The sequence below is a fragment of the Palaemon carinicauda genome, chromosome 19, assembly GCF_036898095.1.
Source record: "Palaemon carinicauda isolate YSFRI2023 chromosome 19, ASM3689809v2, whole genome shotgun sequence".
In the NCBI taxonomy this organism is placed as follows: Eukaryota; Metazoa; Arthropoda; class Malacostraca; order Decapoda; family Palaemonidae; genus Palaemon; species Palaemon carinicauda.
The window spans coordinates 108,614,564-108,633,531 of NC_090743.1; the positions used below are offsets into that span (position 1 = coordinate 108,614,564).

The window sequence follows — 18,968 nt, forward strand, 5'->3', positions numbered from 1 at the left end:
ACGGGCGAGCGGTCGCGCGGTTGCACGGGCGAGCGGTCGCGCGGTTGCACGGGCGAGCGGTCGCGCGGTTGCACGGGCGAGCGGTCGCGCGGTTGCACGGGCGAGCGGTCGCGCGGTTGCACGGGCGAGCGGTCGCGCGGTTGCACGGGCGAGCGGTCGCGCGGTTGCACGGGCGAGCGGTCGCGCGGTTGCACGGGCGAGCGGTCGCGCGGTTGCACGGGCGCGCAGGCGAGCGGTCGTGAGGGTGGGCAGGTGGACGAGAGCGAGTCCGAGGCGGCGAACGCAAGCGTTAGCGCGATGGCGAGGAAACGCGCTGCCGCGTGGGCGAGGAGGACTGCTGGCGATATGGATCAACAAGCGATCGGTGGTGAGCTGGTGAGCGCTAACGCGCAGGTTGGCGATGGCGTGTTGTGATATGCCGACGCGATGGTCGAGCAGTATGCGCAGGTGAGCGATCGTGCGATGGCGAGCAGTATGCGAAGGTGAGCGATCGTGAGCAGTGATCAGCATGCGCAGGGTCACGCGATGGTGATCAGTATGCGCAGGGTCGCGTGATGGTGATCAGCATGCCAGGGTCGCGCGATGGCGATCAGCATGCGCAGGTTGGCGGTCGCGCGATGGCGAACAGCATCTGCAGGTGGGCGATCGCGTGATGGCGAACAGCATACGCAGTTGAGGGTCGCGCGATGGTGATCAGCATGCGCAGGGTTGAGCGATGGTGATCAGCATCCGCAGGTGTGCGGTCGCGCGATGGCGATCAGCATCCGCCGTTGAGGGTCGTGCGATGGCGATCAGCATCCGCCGTTGAGGGTCGCGCGATGGCGATCAGCATCCGCCGTTGAGGGTCGCGCGATGGCGATCAGCATCCGCCGTTGAGGGTCGCGCGATGGCGATCAGCATCCGCAGTTGAGGGTCGCGCGATGGCGATCAGCATCCGCAGTTGAGGGTCGCGCGATGGCGATCAGCATCCGCAGTTGAGGGTCGCGCGATGGCGATCAGCATCCGCAGTTGAGGGTCGCGCGATGGCGATCAGCATCCGCAGTTGAGGGTCACGCGATGGCGATCAGCATCCGCAGTTGAGGGTCCAGCATCCGCAGTTGAGGGTCGCGCGATGGCGATCAGCATCCGCAGTTGAGGGTCGCGCGATGGCGATCAGCATCCGTAGTTGAGGGTCGCGCGATGGCGATCAGCATCCGCAGTTGAGGGTCACGCGATGGCGATCAGCATCCGCAGTTGAGGGTCGCGCGATGGCGATCAGCATCCGCAGTTGAGGGTCGCGCGATGGCGATCAGCATGCGCAGGTGAGCTAGTAGCTGGCGAACCATGTTCCTTCAGAAGTGTTGGAGAACGTTGGCGTGCCGGCTGTAACACACGTGGGCGATCCGGAGATCACTGGCGAGTTGATGATCACTGGCGGGCTGATGATCGCTGACGAGCTGATGATCGCTGGCGAGCTGATGATCGCTGGCGAGCTGATGATCGCTGACGAGCTGATGATCGCTGACGAGCAGAAGGCTACGCGTGGAAGCCTGCGCAAAGAAGAAGAGTCCTTGACCCCGACCTGAACCGAAGTTCTAGATCGCGAGGGCGAACGTGGGCGCACAGGGCGCGTAACAGGAACCAACAGGAACCGCAGGGAAGATCATCTTGAAAGCGCTGACGAACAGGAGAGCGCTGATGAGCAGAAGGGCGCGCAGGGAAACCCTGACACGCAAGGGAAGAACCCCCGTGGGGGCAACCCTTTGCCCCGAAGGGATCGTTGTCCGCCGGGAGACTGATGTCCGTCGGAAGACCGCTGTCCGTCGGGCAGACCGTTGTCCGTCGGGAAGACCGTTGCCCGTCGGAAGACGAGATCAGACTGCTGTCCATCTGCACCAAGGCGGAAGATCGAGAAAAAGGAGTTGTAGGCTGCAAACGGAGATCCAAAAAGGCGCCTCAAGCACCCTTATAGGGAGATGAGAGGCCCTTACGACGAGGCGGACGGTGGGCCTTACGGCGAGGGAGGCCAACAGCAACAGCAACAGCAACAGAAGAAACCTCCGAAGAGGAGTCTCTATGAGTGTACTCTCTCGCGAACGAAAGAGAAACACTTCGTGGAAGAGACTGGTCAGCCAGTGACCTAAAAGGAGCAATCCTCCGAAGAGGAGCTCCTGCAGTTGCCCAGCCCCTTGAGTGAAACTGCAGGTGCGACCGCTCAGCACCAAGAGCATAGTCGCACGAAAAAAAGGCAAGAGAAGAACCCCCCAAAAGGGGAAAAACTCAAGCCTGGACAGGAAAAACTTCCCTCGGAAGGAAAGTTATCCGCCCAAGGAGGCAAGCCTCCTGACTGTTCTAAAATGAACTGGAGATCTGTCCGTGGACACGGGAGTACTACCAGTAGAAGGAGACACGCCCCTGACGAAAATACAAGGGGGGAGGCAGCAACAGCCGAATCCCCAGGACTCAACCAGACAGTTCACACCGTTGCTATATTACAGAAACGAACTAGATCGGTAACTGAAAAAAAATAAAACAAATAATATTAGTACACATTCAAGCCTGCGCAAAGAAGAAGAGTCCTTGACCCCGACCTGAACCGAAGTCATGAGATTCAGGTAATAAAAGTTTGTGGCAGGCATAACAACTTTTATTTATGTTCGATCTACCGGAATCCAGACATGGATGATTCTATCTTTGATTGTCTTCTTACCATTATGGCTTCTTTTGTCTTTGTTGGTGATTTTAATGCTCACCATAGGGAGTGGTTAAGTTCTATCTCTCCTACCGATCGCCATGGCTTAAGAGCTTTAGACTTTGCCTCTGAATCAGGCTGTGAGCAAATCATAAATGAAGCTACTCACAGGTCTGGTAATTGCTTGGACCTCGTATACACTGATTCCCCTGGCGTTATAACTGGTAAGGTTGGTTCTCCAGTCGGGACATCTGATCATGCCTTGATTTCATTATTAGTGAAGACTGAGCAGCCTGTCCCTGATATATCATATTCTTGTAAAATTTATATGAAATCCCAAGCAGACTGGAATGGGATTTTACATGATCTTTTGTGCTTGAATTGGTCACAATTATATAATAGTGTAGATCCTGTTGTCCCTCTGAATGAGAATCTAGTCAACATAATTGATAGGCGTATCCCTTCTCGTGTGCTAAGGTACCGAGTGAAGGACAAACCGTGGTTCAATGATGATTGTAGACGTGCTTTTTTGGAGAAGCAGGAGGCCTATCAACTTTGGAAGGGTAACAGATCAGATTTGACCTGGAACAACTATACTCAGCTTCGAGCTTTTGCTCAGAGAGTTTATGCCTCAACTGAAAAGGAGTACAATTTAACCATAAAAGAAACACTTTCTGGTACAACTCAGGAACATAAATGGTGGTCTACCCTTAAATCTGCACTCTTTGGTGTAGATGCAACAGTTTCTCCTTTACTTAAACCAGATGGCTCAGTCACTCACTGTCCAAAGGAAAAGGCAACTCTTTTGGCTGATGTTTTTGACAGTAAACAGAGTAATGAAAAACTTGAACTTCCTCATTCCTGTTTTCCTGAGGCTAAACTAACTAGTTTAGCTTTTCGATCCCGTGAGATTAAAGCTCTGTTGATGGACCTTGATGCTTATGGAGGTGTAGACCCAAATGGTATTTTTCCTTTGTTTTTTATAAAGACAGCAGATTTCTTAGCTCCAAAGTTATCTGTTATTTTGCGCAAGTTAGCAAGAAGAGGAGCTTTTAGCACTAGTTGGAGAATTGGTAATGTTACTCCTCTATGTAAATGTGTTTGTGGTAGCTCAAGTCCCACTGATTACCGCCCAATTTCCATAACTCCCATATTATCTAAAGTTTTTGAACGTCTTTTGGCAAAACGTCTTAATAGGTTTGCTGAAGGTAATCATCTACTCCCTAGTTTGCAATTTGGTTTTCGTAAAGGCCTTGGAGCATGTGATGCCCTTCTTACAATCTCCAATGCTGTACAGAAATCCCTTGATTGTGGTCGGGAAGCTCGTATGATTGGCCTTGATTTTAGTGCTGCCTTTGACCGTGTTAATCATGAGGCCCTTGTTTTCAAACTGAAACAGTTGGGAGTGGGTGGGTCGTTTCTTAGCATTATTATTGATTTTTTAAGTAATAGATCTCAAAGAGTTGTTGTTGATGGGCACCATAGTGATTATAGGAATGTGATATCCGGTGTTCCACAGGGTAGTGTTCTTGGCCCATTACTTTTTATACTATATACACATGACATGTGGTTTGGCCTAGAAAACAAGCTTGTTGCATATGCAGATGATGCTACTCTCTTTGCATCAATTCCATCCCCTGAATGTAGATCTAGGGTTGGTGAATCCCTTAATAGAGATTTAGCTAGAATTAGTGCATGGTGCAAATTATGGGGTATGAAGTTGAATCCTAACAAAACTCAAAGTATGATTATAAGTAGGTCAAGGACGGTGGTTCCTCAACATCCGGATCTCAGTATTGATAATGTTTCTTTAAATATGTATGACTCTTTCAAAATTTTAGGTGTGATTCTCGACAGTAAATTTACTTTTGAGAAACATATAAGGTCTGTGTCTTCTTCAATTTCACAAAAAATAGGCTTATTGAGAAAGTCTTTCAAGATTTTCGGTGATCAATCTATTCTGAAGAAGTGTTTTAATTCTTTCATTCTACCTTGTTTTGAGTATTGTTCTCCTGTCTGGTCTTCAGCTGCTGATTCTCATCTTAATTTGTTGGACAGAAACTTACGGTCTATTAAATTTCTTATTCCTGATCTAGATATTAATCTCTGGCACCGTCGTTCAATTAGTTCATTATGCATGTTGCATAAGATTTTTCACAACTCTGACCATCCTTTACATTCAGATCTCCCTGGACAATTCTATCCTGTTCGTAATACTAGGCAGGCGGTTAATTCTAATAGCCAGGCCTTCTCCATCACGAGGCTCAATACTACGCAGTACTCTAGAAGTTTTATTCCAGCTGTGACCAAGTTGTGGAATGATCTTCCTAATCGGGTGGTTGAATCAGTAGAACTTCAAAAGTTCAAAGTTGGAGCAAATGCTTTTTTGTTGACCAGGCGGACATGAGTCTTTTTATAGTTTATTTATGACATATTTGTTTTTGATGTTGTTGATAGTTTATTATATGACATGTCTGTTTTGACGTTGTTTCTTATTCTAGAATGATTTATTGTTAATTTGTTCTCTTCATTTATTTATTTCCTTATTTCCTTTCCTCACTGGGCTATTTTTCCCTGTTGGAGCCCCTGGGCTTATAGCATCTTGCTTTTCCAACTAGGGTTGTAGCTTGGATAGTAATAATAATAATAATAATAATAATTCCCCCGGGAAGGCTCCGAAGAGGAATCCCGAGGGAAAGGAACAAGAATTACACAACAGGCACGTGCCCTCACAACCACTTACACTCGCGGAAGGAGAGCTGTAACCAAAACAGAATTATAATAATTATAATTATGTAACTATGTAATTATGTAATTAAAAAATGAATGAACACTAAAGAAAGAACGAAAACCCCGAAAGGAATCGTTCTACAAGCTGAAAAACAAAAAACAACTACAATTAGATTCAAGACTAATTGATACAAACGTACGGCGTAGCAACCCCCCACACGGAAAGGAAGCTAGGCTACAAGGGCGTAGTAACACGTAGTAAAAGGGTGAACGACCTCAAGAGAGAGAGAGAGAGAGAAAGACATAAGTCAAACTCGATCGCCACCCATAAAATACGCCGTGGTGGCCTAACTGCCGAGGCCTCCACGTAGATATCGTACACTACACACACACATCTGAAAAGGAAACTTACTTATTTCTATACTCAAATATATATACAAACATGAAAACATGTTTACATATATATTGAGTAAATGAAAAGTAAGCGATTAAGTAAAGACAAAACAGACAATGGCTGCCAAGCGAGGACCAAGACAGAGACGTCTGTCACAGTCCGAGCCAAAAGTTAAAGTGGGTATTCACCTGTGTGTGAGGGGGAGGAGGGGTAGCTAGCTACCACTCCCCTACCCCCCCCCCGCTAACTAGCGCGGGGGTAATACACCCTCGATAAATTCTAATGGCTCACCATTTCAGCTACGCTAAAAGTAATACCTTTGTAAATAGCGTGGTTTGTATTTCGGTTACGGAACAAGTTTTATTTATAATTAAGAATTTTCTTCTTCTTTTAGATTGCCTGGCTTGTAGGTCAAATTAGGGAAGTGAACTTTACCCCCTTGTAAATGAGGATATCCTGGTCCCTCAAGTTATATTAGCTTTACAACATACAGTATCTCTGTTTTTGCCTACCCATTAACCACCTCGTTTTTCATGGCACGTATCTGCTAGTAATGCATTGTGTAATACAGTACACTTGTTTTTTTTAAGTTTCCCAAAATTTTTTACTACATGTTCCTACTATATACAAACCATACATCACCTAAGCACAGAGTAGAAATCCACCTAGAACCAAACTGGTTGGTTCTTTTTTTTTCCCTGTTTATGTCAATCCACCTGGTCCTGTACAGAAGCAAAGGAGATGACTCCAGCAACCTCCTATCTGTCTACCATAGGGATGAATAGGCTGATAAGGCCTGTCATTTCAAAGAAGATTAGTATGTGGTCAAAGGAGGGATCCCTTACCCCAAAGGGGATAGCAGTCCAAAATAATATACCAAGCAAATGATGATCAACAGGTTGTGGGTCTTTCTGTAGATTTAAGACTGTGAAGGTGGACCAGTGTATACTGTATACACCACAACCTTCAACCTGGCCGACTGAAAGATTCTTCTTGAAGACAAGGGTGGGGCCAAACCCCCGACTTAGGGAGTTCTGGTCCTAGCTGCTATGTCGACCCACCAAGCAGTTGAAGCATATAAATTATAAATCATCTCCTGAAGTCAGAAAGAGATCGTGTTTCTAGATACCTCTTTCCTGGTTCTGCCAGTGCTAAGGAGGAGTCTCTGATTCTCAGGTCTTAAATGTCACGTCTTCTTCAGACAGCACCACAGAGCCTCAAGGGATCACAAAAGCATCTCCTCTAGAGGCCATCCTGCTCTTCATATAAGAAAGGGGATGGAGAAGGGGTCTTGTCCCAATATGTTCAGAGTTTTGGCCACATGACCTGGCACCAAATTAAGGGGCTCCTTCCATCCCTCTATGTGAGTGAGTAAGGCAGCAGAGACAGTCTTGAGAGTCAAGACCCCGATTGACGGTTTTCATAGCCTTGAGCAGATATACATAAGAGCCTCAAGAACGCAGGACACTCACCCCACGTCCCCTCCAGGGTCTGAGGTTTGTACCTGGATATGCAAGAATGTTCGAAGTTCCTCACAAGCATAAACACCATCCGTGACGAGGTGAGGTCTATTCCCTTCCACTGAAAAACCATGTTCAAGGCTGAGCAGTATTCTTTGACAGTCACAACTGAGGAACTTGTCTCGGTGAAGGAAGACGAGGAAATCCGAGAGCTATGCCCGTAATGTATCAACCAGAGGATGGCCAACTTTCCTAGGAAAGTGAGGGTAATAAAGTTCTTGCAGTATCTTGACAGAGCTAACAGAATGGGATACCAATCAGCATGAGGCCCCAACTTAATCCCCTCATGGTTGATTAGTGGAAGAAACAGGGTTGAATGGGGCTTGGAAGGCAACTTCGAACATGGCCCAAGGATCTGAATAGGGGAGAAACACAGAGAGCTTCAAGTTTAGCTGTTTAGCAAACAGGTGGATCCTCAAAGACCTCCATGAACCAGAAGCCTCTTCCCTACACAAGGATGTAGGAACTACTCTGACCTTATAACCCACCCCTGGTGACTGAGTGTGTGTGCTACTTCATTCCTCTTACTCAGAGACAACTCTATAGCTCGCAAAGTGGGTACAAACCCTTTTGCCAGATGCAAGCCATTACAGTGGTACTGTCGTTACATCACAACCAAATTCCTCCTCAACGTTCTTAGAAAAGCTGCTAGCCTTCCAGGATGTGGATGAGTATATGTTTCTTCATCTGAACACACGTTTGAGACAACCAAGTTGTTCAAGTGAGCACATGTAGTCCTCTTTCGACACATCTGAGCACAGTTGCATGTCTGGAGGCAAAGAGTCAAAAGTGGGACTTCCCTGGTGAGGTTTTCCTTGTTCAACCAACAAGCAAGATCATTCCAAACTTCCTGTCTCGCCAGAACAGAATGGGATGGGAGATCCCTGGAGGCTGACTAGGGATTCTTCAAATACCATGGAAAAGATCTCTGGTGGAGGCGCCAAATTGAAAAACGAACTTCTCCATCCAGTAAAGATTGCCAAGACAACTCTACCATTGCTCAGCTGGTATTTCTGCTTGCTGATAAAATTGTCTAACTGACAATACTTCTGCAGTGTCTATCAGCATAGCAAAGTAGTTCAACCTTGGCTTGAATAAGAGATTTGACTTTTCCAAGATTATCAAAACCCCCCCATCATGACCAAACCAAAAAGTCGTGCTCGACCCTGTAGTCACTGCCCCACAAGGGAGGCCAGGTTAAGCCACCTATTGAGATACTGTACATAAACAGACGTACCCCTTATGAGTGGGCCCAAGCTGCTACTATGGTGAACATCTGAATGAATACCTGAGGAACAGTGCAAAGTCCAAAGCACAGTTTTTAACTGTTCCATCATACTATAGAAGAAGTGGAGGTACATGTACTTTCAAAAGGACTGATGCACGGGTACTTGATAGTACGCAACCTTCAGATCCACAAAAAGCACGAAGTCTTCCTCTCTGATGGAACTCAGCACTGACCATAGTTTCAATCCTGAGCTTCGTTTGACTCAAAAACTCATTTGGTAGCAAGAGGTCAATGACTGGCTTCAGCCCCCAGTTAACAACTCCACCTGGAAGAGTCTTCTGTTGAAGAGTGGAGATTTGCGATTCACCTCAAACGACTTTGAGCACATTCTTTTCCAACATCCCTCCTACCTCCGTTCACAAAGCCAGGGTTCTTAGAGATGTTGGAGGAATAGATGAGAACTCTAGTGGAAAGAGAGTAAGGAGAGAGCAGATAGGCTGTAGAGAGTAGTAAATAACCATCCCAACAGACTCTCACTACCTGTAGTAAGTAACCATCCCAACTGACTCCCACTACTTATGTCTCTGCCAAGAGCCCAAAGGCATGACAAGCAACCCCTTACTCTAGGCAGCAGGAGAGGGAAAAACTCCGGCAACATCGTTTCCCTCTCCCTTTCTTCCGCTGCCCCACTGCCTCACCTTTCGGCCACGGCGACGCACTACATCTAACCAGAACTTCGTGACTGGTACCGGTGTCACATGATAAGCCTATACTGTCCCTGGGGTTAGGGATAGGGGGCTACTGTGGCCATCACTGGCGGACACCACGCCTTTTTCCCACTAGCATCACAAAGGGAGAGAATGGCACTGGTGACACCAGGGGAGAGGTAGCCTTGAGTATCGTACCTGCTCCCTATACAAGTCATAGTGAGCCTAAGGAGGCCCAAGCCTTCCTTAGATTAAACTCATCGTCAGGGGTATGCACACACGGAAAATAGCCTCCAACCTGCAATGCTGTGCACCGAACACTGGGGGAACCCTACATGCCACCACAGCCTGAAAAGCCCACCAACATAGCTCCGAGCGAGCCTCGCTCCTAATGTATACTTCCCATGCACCGAGCCAGAGGTGAAAGCGCAGATGCAGAGGTAGCAGATGCACTCAATGAAAGGAAGGAAACAGCAAAAGACCTACTCAGTGTTGTCTTAGGCGTTACCAAGACATACCCCAGAGTAGGCTCAGCTCTCTTCCTTCCCCTCAAAGCATATGCCTCTCCCCGCATAGAAGGCCACAACCTACACTCTGCACACGGAGATGATTGTAAACAATCCTGCCCATAGCAGATTGCATTAACTTCCTGAAAGAAACAGAAAAATTTGCTTAAGACCACATCAGTTGTCTGTACCCGTTGCAGCCTAAAACAAAACTGAAGAACTTCCGACAGGTGGGGGGTGAGGCTCTTCGCCCCCGCTCACCACCTGTCGTAAACTACCTTGTTAACAATTTTAACAGCAGGTTCCAGCTTGCACTGAAAACATAATCCCTACATAAAGGAAGGAAAGTTTGTATACGAGCAGGAACAAATAATGAAGGAAATGCTAAATTGACAACCACATACTGGGGACTAACAACTCAAATAGGTATATGGCCAGTAGAGAAGAAGATTGCATATGAAAAGATTAGGCTCTTTCACAACATAGTAACTACAGAAAGAAAGAGATTGTAGAGGGTCAAATAAAAAACCTTATACAGAATGCTAGAAGGAAGTATGAAAAAATGAAAAATTTTAAGAACAAATTAAGGTGGATGAAGTGGAAAAATATTCAAAAGTTCTTAATGTGGATATAAATGAAAAGATAATCAAGGAAATAGAAAAAGAGCTTTTCTATAAAATGGAATATGACAAAACTGAGGTTCACAGAAGGTTAAGGACAGAATGGAATATATTGTATAAAGGGATCTAGCAAGAAGGAAACTATTAAAACAATGAAGACTGAGCTCAACAAGCAAGAACTGAAGAGCAGTTCCATTAAAAAAAAAAAAAAATGAAGAGGATTTAAGCTGCGCGCTAATATTGGCCAGAGGAGGAAATGGAGTACATACAGTATATACTTATGAAAGGCTGCAGGGGTCTAATCCAAAAATGTCAGTATTTTAGACTTAATCAGCCCAACAATGGAAGTGGCTCATTATATAATAAGGGCAATAGAGATATGGGAAGTATTCAAGAAAAATTAAGTGCTGTCAGGTTAATTTGCAGCTAATATTGATGTCCTGTTTGCAGGTACCATTGCATCACACAGGCACCGTCATATATGTGGGCAGTGTTAACGTTAATATTTATCGACTCTGGTTAGGTTAGGTGAGGGGGCATATATAGTTAGTTGGGATAGGCGTAAACTTCCTTATTAATTGTCAAATGGAGTTTTCTTCAAGGGGAAAATGTTGTTTATTGTTGTCTGAAATACAATACAGTATAATGAACCAAGCTTTTCGACTTAAAAATCAAGATTTGATGTTACTTTGCCAAGAATAAAGCTGGTTGGAAGCAAACACAGGGTTAAGACTTTGCTTTAGGATAAGCTAAGGATACAGTGACCTAAGGGGGGGGGTCACTGGGAAGCATAGCCCACCCGATAGGTAAATAAATAAGGATACGGCTCTTGCATTAGTTCAAGTGGTGTTCTTACATTTGTTTCCTTTTAAAAAAGTGTTTTTCCGTCAAATTTTTTAATTTTTCATTTGGTTCACCTCCACCCAACTTCAAAGGCTCCTAAAATAAGATTACTGGTTTTGGGTTTCATTTTAAAGGGAAGATTAAGAATAAAAAAAAAAAAAAAAAAAAATTATGACAACACCGTTTTTGTGAAAAGTTGCATGAGAATAAAAAAAATCTAGTCATATTAATGTGAGGTTAAGTTATAACTAATTGCGATTATAAAGGGGAGTGAGGAAACAAACGACTGGTTTGAACCAACTACTGTATATTGGTCAATATACATAAAACAGAAGATAACTCGATTGCATAAACATATGGCATAAAATTAACGTACCATATAATTACCTACTATTATTTACATACCTAGTCATATTTTCTGTGAATGCAAATACAGCATGCACTGTAACTGATAACCAATCTAAGCAATGTTCTTTGTTATCACAAATTACCATACAGTAAAGCATATCCCACACTCGGCTGGCTAGCCAGAATCTACTGAGGTTGCCCCTGCTAATCTAAAACGAGAACCAATGCTAAGCTGTAGCATAGTTTACGCCAACCACTACAACGCCACTCATAGATACTTATTATAGCGTATGCAAGTGTGCCTGAAAAGCGTAAAGGAACGTAAACAGAATTAGGATATTATAATACTCTTCAGAAGGAGATTGGTGGTAGTGTAAACATGCAAGGGAGATTGGCGATTTCCAGCGTGGGTAATAATGCGAGTCGAGTTGACAATACCAAACATTATTGGGCGGTATTATTGTACTGTATTACAGAGCAATGTAACCTAGGAAAAACACTACTTTTTTCTATAGAAAAAAATTTCGTTCTCTTCGAAAATGACACTCATTCCCGTATCAAATGAATAGTTTTAGAAGTATATATATATCTATATCCTACGATAATGGGGGACCCCAGTGGAACTCAGGGTTTTGGGTGGGGAAAACATACTGGGGAAGCGGTATATAATGGTAAAACATGGTTTTTCTTCTCTATACATTACCTTCTTGGATCTATAATAAACGGAGGAAAATACAAAACAGTATAAGAGGATACACTTTGGAGGTGCCGTTGCAAAGGCCATGTCTCATGAATAAATATGGTAATATTGAGCTGCGGCAATGTTAGCGTAACATGCTAACATTAGCAGTGTTTTTCATTTATTTCTTGTCATTCTACTTGTTGGTTGTAGTCGCTCTCGTTCCTTCGTTTTTACATAGCAGGTTTCGACCTTCTGTGCAAAAACCCCTCCTCCCTGGGCATAGACTCCTCCTCCAACAATAAGATTTCTTCTTCTCTAGCTGTCAAAAACTATTCGACTTCACCCGCTTTATTCAAGTATATGACTTGAACCAGTACAACTATACCATCCCTTTTATGTAATACCCTCGTATACATATTACGTTTGACCCCAGTATTACTCGTTTTATTATCCGATACCTTATAAAATCACTTCATTTTATATTCTAATTAAATATCATTTATCATACATTCCATTTTATCTTGCTATATTACTTTTATACATTTTGTTATTACCTTGTCACGCCCAGATTTCACATACTGTACTGTAAATACTTGCTCTGGACAAGTTTCCCATTCCAGTTCATTCATGTTTACTCTCTAGACTCCGTTGCTTTTCCGTTAACCAATCACGAACACATACGTATGGAAAGTTTGCACAGGGGGGTTAATATTTCCCAACCCCCACCTTCCAACAAACCCTTTTCCGTGGAAACCTTTGTCCAAGTCAGGTCTTTGTTAGTTCAAGTGACGTCTTTTTGCGTATTTTACGATGGAAGTTTTAGAAAATTCTAACGACTGCAGTAATCCATACTTGAAAGTATTTTGGTGAATTCCAATTTTGATAATTTTCTTTAATCTCGTAATGTAATAGCCCAACGTTTACAGTGTTCCAAGTGCAGTACAAAACTAAGACAGAGAAGTTAAGACGTTACAGAATCACAGTCACAACACCCTGGTGACCCACAAGTTTCGTCGTCGATGATAAAAGTAAGTCATTAAGGTTAATGTCTAAGAGAGGGCCGCATGAAGATATCAGTGATATTCAATTTATTTTTACTACAATGTGTAGGAATGTATGTAAATAATGGTATACCAGCGAGATAATTTAGTGAAATTCACTAATAGTCGAAATATCGACGATCAAACTCACGCTACTCGTCATCCTCCCAGATTTTTCTAAGTCTGTTGTTATTGTTGACTGTGTCTTGTTTTTGCTCAAATGAGCCCTGTAACAACTATAATCCGCAGACAAACTAGTCCACTATGAAGTCTTACACGTTTGGCCAATCACAGCGCCTATCCACTATGACGTCATACATGTTTGGCCAATCACAGCGCGACAATACAACAGCGCGACAATACAACAGCGCGACAATACACTATCTTGCCCACGCATTTCATTTCGTTCTTAGACATGGAGACCATAGCAAGCACATCATCTCATGTTGCACAAGAAGTTGAAATTCCATCTTCTTGTCCTGACTGTTTCCTAACTAACAATGAATTTGTTTAAACTTATTCGGGGATTATTGAAAAACTAGTGGATTTGGAACAGACACAATTTTATTTTACAAAATAAAAATTGTCCTGCATGTCAAGGAACCTTCGCAACGGCTTCACGTTTTCCTCAAAGCAGCAGCACATCTTTATGAACCAACAGTTTAAGGTAAGCTTCATTAATTTATGGAGTATATTATAATGGTGATAGTATAACGAAGTATACAGTAGTACCATCACTTTGGATTTGGTTTGATGGATGGGTAGTGTCCTTAAGGGGGGGTCGCAGGAGGGCGGAGCCCCCCCCCCCCCCCCCCGTAGGGGTACAGGGCCCCTGGGCTAGGTTAGGTGGGTGTATTAGGTTCGGTGGTGCCCTGAAAATCACTGTGGCCTTAAGGGGGGGTCGCAGGGGGGGCGGAGCCCCCACCGGTAGGCCTAGGTAGGGGTACAGGCCCCCCAGGGTAGGTTAGTTGGTTGTATTAGGTTCGGTAGTGCCCCGAAAAATCACTTTTCTCCTCCTCTCCCCACCCAAAAACCCCGCTTCCCACTGGGGTCCCCCATAATTGTAGTAGTAGGTTTATGCTTACATTTTGTGTGTAAGAGTCGAGTCTAGTTTCTTTTTTATTCATTTCCTCATGTTTCTATGCACTGTGCAACAATAATCTGGTTGTTTTTTGCCGTTTTTCGTCGTTAATACTTGAAAAACGGGTGCGGCCTTCTCCTAGACATTTACCGTCATTAATTCTTTTAATTTTAATGTGTTAGTTTTACTATTTTGTTAGCATGCGCAGCTCAACATTACCGCTTGCCAGTACACACGAGCTTGATGTTTTTTTTTCCTGCGAGCGTAAGCGAGCCAGTTACGGAACACGAACCATTTTATAGTGTTGCTAATCTTATCGTAACATTGATAATGTTAGCGTGCGTAGCTCAACATTACCTTTTGATGTTTTTGTTTTCTGGTGAGGGAAGCGATACCAAATTGGAACAATACCCATTATATTTAAACATTTTAACAGGTTATACATGTTTTCCTAAAGTAAGTAACGTGATTTAACTGGTTTTAACCTTCATTTCAACAACAACAACAACAACTAGTTCGGTTACTTAAAGTTAGTCGAACTGGTTGTTTTGTTTGTTTGCGGTTGAAACGAAGGTCAACTTCGGTTAAATCACGTCGTTTACTACAAGAAAACATAAATTTCCTGTTCGAAATGAGAATCTGTAATACAGTAAAACTTTACCTATTGGGCCTCAATCTCGGCTACATTTCCAATGGTTTTTGCTTTGTTATGGCTTGCTTTGTTTGCGAAAAAATTAAACATTGTTACTCCTATGTTCTGGTAAGCTGTACATGCTGGGCTGCACTTGCAAACCACCTCGGTCGTTATTTCGGAGATATTATAGTAAATATATGATGCTTTAACTACTAGCGAAACTGGAATTTGCTATAAGAAATGGACGAGTGCTGGCTAGATTAAATTTTTTTACGGAGCCTTTGTATATCAGCGGCCAGTTCCTCATGCATTGATAAAATTGGACCTAAACTTTTCCCCCTAACCTAACCTAACCTACAACCCGTGTCCTTACCTACTAGCAGGGACAAGGAGCTCAGGTTAGGAGAGGCGAGTGGAGTGTTTAATGTTTATTAATGACAGCTAATATTCATCTACCATATAGGAGGTCTTGACCTACGTTAACCTGCACAGTAGTAGATCAAGTAAGCTAGGCTACCCTTCCGTAGGCCATGTTTATAGGTTAGCCTTGGGGTCAAGCCAGGGAAGCATAACCTACATAGGAATTTCAATAATTATCGCTAGTGGTTCGGAATTTCCTCTAATTGGCCCATTAAAATAACTAAGAGTGCTAATGCAAACAAAGATTATACCTGCGGGAAGGTCTTCATTAATATTTAAATGCCTAGATGGGACAGGAGCCACTGAACTGATTAAAATCCCTTTCGTTGTCCGAATGTAATCGATGCAAGTTCTATCATCATATTACGGCTCTGATCTATTTAAAAAATACATGCTTTTGTGGAAAAAATATCAAAATATTTTAATTTTTATTCATTTTGATTTGTTAGTATGCAAGAATCAGTATTAGTAGTTCAAACACAACTAAAATATTTGTGGTGATTAGTCAGTGTATACGAACACATTTCCCGCCATCTTTTTGGCATATTTTCGTCAAAATAGAGACCAGTCAGTCAGAGGTGGGCCTTGTCTTGTCCCCTGACCCTGTCCCGTTATATTGTCTTCCGTCTTAATTAACGGGTAGAGCTAGTTTACGAAGACCTATTCATCCAATTTGGTTGTTGGTTTATTGTCAAAAGTTCAAAGTTGCAGCAAATGTTTTAAGTTGACCAAGCTGACATGAGTCTTTTTATAGTTTTTATAATGACATATGTTTTGACGTTAATAGTTTATATATGACATATCTGTTTTGTCGCTGTTACTGTTTTTATAGTGATTTACTGTTAATTTGTTCTCATCATTTATTTATTTCCTTATTTCCTTTCCTCACTGAGCTACTTTTCCCTTTTGGGGCCCTTGGGCTGATAGCATCTTGCTTTTCCTTCTAGGGTTGTAGCTTGGCTAGTGATAATATTAACAATTAAGGTATTGAGATTAACTATCTGCAATAACACAACTTTATGTTCGAAATTATAATGCATACTAAAAAAAAAATGTACTTGAAAATAAATAGGCTACATTAGAAGTTCGTTTAGCTTCACCAATTATCTCAGCCTTCTTCTGTTGGCAGAAGGTTATCTTTTACCCCCTGTTTGTGTGTGTGTGTGTGTGTGAACAACTTCCTGACCACAATTATAATCGTAGATTAATGAAACTTGCTGGGATTACCTGTTATGCAAAAAGCTGGAAATTGCTAAATTTTGGAAGGTGGTCAAGCAAAATGTGCAATTCACGTAATCAGCCATAAGATTGGACATCGTTGTCAACAGACTTCAAACTTGGTTCATATTTATGTGTATAAAAATCCACGACAATTAATACATGTTAAGGTTAAAAGGTCGAGAAATAAGCTGCCGCGGCGGAGATCTGCACTCTACTGAGTGCTCCTCTTGTTTTGGGTTTAAAAGAGTAAATTTTTGCATTAAGTTACACATAATATCAAGCCATTCTGTTTATCATTGGGCAGTTAAGCATCTCTCTCTCTCTCTCTCTCTCTCTCTCTCTCTCTCTCTCTCTCTCTCTCTCTCTCTCTCTCTCTCTCTCTCTCTCTCTCCTACTGTTTATCGTCATATCAGGTCCCGTATTAGATTTTCACATTAAGCAACTCTCTCTCTCTCTCTCTCTCTCTCTCTCTCTCTCTCTCTCTCTCTCTCTCCTACTGTTTATCGTCATATCAGGTCCCGTATTAGATTTTCACATTAAGCAACTCTCTCTCTCTCTCTCTCTCTCTCTCTCTCTCTCTCTCTCTCTCTCTCTCTCTCTCTCTCTCCTACTGTTTATCGTTTTATCAGGTCCCGTTTAGCTTTTCGCATTAATCAACTCTCTCTCTCTCTCTCTCTCTCTCTCTCTCTCTCTCTCTCTCTCTCTCTCTCTCTCTCTCTCATGATTGTTATATGGAATTCACGAAGTTTGACCAGGCATTTTCAAGTTGTCAAATCAATTTTATCACAATATTTGACAGCGAGGATATCTTTTCTAAACGAATTTACAGCATCATAACTTATGTAATGGTATTTCATATTTATGAAATCTAAGTTTCAACGTTCTATCTCTAAATTAAACAATTCAAAACACCCAGGGCTACTTGTGTTTCCATAATCCCTCAACGCGGCCATCTTCTTTATTAAGTATATATTTTTTTGCTACTTACAACCGCATTTCTTCTCAATATGATCATATATCTAACGACAAAAACAAATCTTTATTATCATTACCATGGTTTCAGAAATACCGTAATTTTCTTCATCTTTACAAGAGGGATTGACTTAAAGGTAATTTCGGTATAATAATTCATTAATCATATCGTCATCCTTACTATAATTATTAGTCCATGAATTAATTTTGGATTCCCTATCCTTTTCGTTACTGCATCCTCTATCAAAATAAGTTTTCTACTTTATCTAGTTCCTAGTCTGCTTATCTAATTGTTACAGCTTCACTTAAAAATCTTTGGAGCATCGCATGACATTCTTTTGAGCACAAGCACATACTTATAAATGACGTGCACCGAGTAACGTACTAAACATTTTGGACTGTCGAAAGAGAAATATCGCCCTGTAGCCACCAAAGACGGTAAAAAAACTGTCTTTGTGTAGCCACAATAAGCAATCAGCAATTGTTTTTATGATATTCTAGCCAAGAACAGTAATATATCTTATCTTAATCCTCTGTCCCCCACAGGAGGCTTATGAATTCACACCATGTGTCTCTTTCCTGCAGTGCCATCTCTCTGAGCTCAACCCAATTCTCAGATCCAACCTCCATTCTTATTGTCATCAGCCACGTTTCTCTTGGCTTACCATGTATGTGGTGTGAAATATTTGACAGTAGAAGCATGTTATGTTAACACATGATATATATCTCATCTGTCATATTTCTCTGATTCGACATAACTTCATCACCAACCTGGTTGATGGCTTTTCGAAATTCCGGATCACTATTTCAAAATTATATAGGCAGTCCCACCTGAGACAGAAGGGCTTCTTAAATATCATACATGAACCATCTTTTACATTGGGGATTGCCTGTAAGTAACGATTTCTGTCAACTGAGGCATTTGATACAACGCCCATGAGCATTACTTTACTTGCTTACCTTATCTTGGTCCTATCTCACAAGGGAACCTTACGTAGTACAGGACCTACAAGATATGTTTATATGTCTTATACATAGATTCCTAGGTATTTTGACTTTTGAGTTCACACAGCGTAAGCCTTGTTTTCAGTTTCACACTTTTTCGTAACAGCACTATCACTATGTTACTATGTTATGCATTCTAATCACGGACTCGACGCCTCTACTGGTTCCATCAGCAAAATATACAACAATTGTTATATCTTTAAGATATTTTTCCATTTTACTCAACTTTATCTGCATAACTTTCATTTTTGAAAGAGATTAACAATTCTAGATTTTTCCATCGTCTCAAATTTCTTTATATAGTGGTCTAATTTCAGGTCAACCAGACCTGAACAAATTTGTTGTC

At 42.7% G+C, this 18,968-nt stretch overlaps 1 protein-coding gene across 2 annotated transcripts in view; it reads right to left on the bottom strand.

Annotated features, from left to right (window-relative positions):
• Positions 1-18,713, bottom strand: part of LOC137658710 (ribonuclease 3-like) — a 211,943-nt gene extending 193,230 nt beyond the window's left edge. The window contains exon 1 of one of the 2 annotated variants that reach the window (XM_068393706.1): positions 18,578-18,713. The gene's annotated coding sequence lies outside the window, so the exon portion shown is untranslated. Of the gene's footprint in view, positions 1-15,675; positions 15,807-18,577 lie in introns of those variants that run through there. The other variant, XM_068393705.1, reaches the window with a different exon arrangement.
• Between the last annotated feature and the right edge of the window lie 255 nt (positions 18,714-18,968).